This window comes from Colobus angolensis, unplaced genomic scaffold (genome assembly GCF_000951035.1).
Source record: "Colobus angolensis palliatus isolate OR3802 unplaced genomic scaffold, Cang.pa_1.0 Scaffold131, whole genome shotgun sequence".
Classification (NCBI taxonomy): domain Eukaryota; kingdom Metazoa; phylum Chordata; class Mammalia; order Primates; family Cercopithecidae; genus Colobus; species Colobus angolensis.
Genome location: NW_012114364.1, coordinates 172,829 through 174,325, shown reverse-complemented (window position 1 = coordinate 174,325; position 1,497 = coordinate 172,829). Strand labels below are relative to the sequence as shown.

At 61.5% G+C, this 1,497-nt stretch overlaps 1 pseudogene; it reads left to right on the top strand.

The window, feature by feature from the left end:
* The first annotated feature begins 213 nt into the window (after window positions 1-213).
* The window catches only part of LOC105506107, a 65,896-nt pseudogene continuing 64,612 nt past the window's right edge, over window positions 214-1,497 (top strand).

Below are 1,497 nucleotides of genomic sequence, written 5' to 3'. Positions count from 1 at the left end.
GGCGATGGCGGGCCCCGGCGGGGAGCGTGGCCTGCTGCTCCCATCGCGGGCACAGGTGACAAGGCCTGCACGGCACCCACCCCCATCCAGCACACTGCGGGAAGGTGTGGAGCCAGGGAGAGCGGAGATGGAGGAGGAGAAGGAGGAGGAGGAGAGGCTCATCCAGTGAGGACTGGAAAGTGGGGGCTTTAGGCCCAGGCATCGGAGTAGACCATGGCCTCCAGCCCATGGGGCTATGTATGTGGCTTTCTGCTGTTGTTGCTGCTGCCACTCCTGGGGACTGGCCCTGCCCTGGGGAGGGGCTTTCCCAGGCCACTTGAAAACTCCAAAACCCCTGTGATTCCTGGAGCCCACCCTAAGGGCTCTTTGGGCTCAGAGCCCCACTCGTTTGACATCTTCCTGGACAACCCCAGAGCTGAGAGTCACAGGAACTCTGATGTCCGCCACGCCCCTGCTGACGAGATGCCTGAGAAGCCTGTAGCCTCTCCCCTTGGCCCAGTCCTGTACGGGCCCAGAGCAGCCCAAGGGGCTCAGAGAGAATGACCCCCAGTAACTGATGACCTCCAGATGGCTCGAGGACAAAGCTCCCATGGCTGGACAGGACCTCTGGATTCACAAGAGCTTCTGGAGCAAGAAGCAGTGGCTCCACATCCAGTGGGCCACCCTCTTCTCACTTTCATCCCCACAACTCCCAGACTTCAACTCAGGGTAGCCACAGTTCCTCCCTCCCTGCAGCATGGAGGCCAACAGGGACAGCAGCCACCTAGAGATGAGGGTCTGAAGGCCAAAACCAAGAGCAGGGTCCCACCCACTTCTCCCTCAGACTACCAGGGCCCACCCCACACCCTTGTTCCCCACTCAGGTACTGTCAAGAGGCCAGTCCTAGAAGGACACGGTGGGTTTGAGGAACACTTCCAGGAGGCAGCTTAAGGCCCCCTCTTCACCCAGCAGGATCCAGCAGCCTCTGATGTTGGCTCAGTACCCCCAGTTGAGGTGGTGTACTCTCAGGAGCCAGGGGGCCAGCCAGACTTGGCATTGGCCAGAAGCCTTCCTCCTGCTGAGGAGCTGCCGGTTGAGACCCCCAAGAGGGCTGGAGCTGAGGTGTCCTGGGAAGTCAGCTCCCCGAGTCCACTGTCCAAGCAGCTTGACCTCCCTGACGCTAAGGATTCACCAGGACCCCAGCCCATGGATCCGCCTGCCTCAGAGGCTCCTGATGGGCCGTCCAAGCCAGAGATAGCAGCAATGAATGGAGCAGACCCCATCTCCCCCTGAGCAGGTGAGAGGAGCCGTGGAGGCCCCAGGCACCCCCAAGCCCCTCATCCCTGGTCCCTCAGACCCTAGCCCAGCTGCAAACTGAACAGAGAGCCCCATGGGGGCCCTGCAGCCAGGTGAGGGCATGGCTGGGGTGTGGGGAGAGGGAGTGCTCTGTCCAGTAACTGAGAACCTCTGTTGGGGGTGTGTGAGGGGTGGAGGGCAGGGAATGAATGGAGACAATCA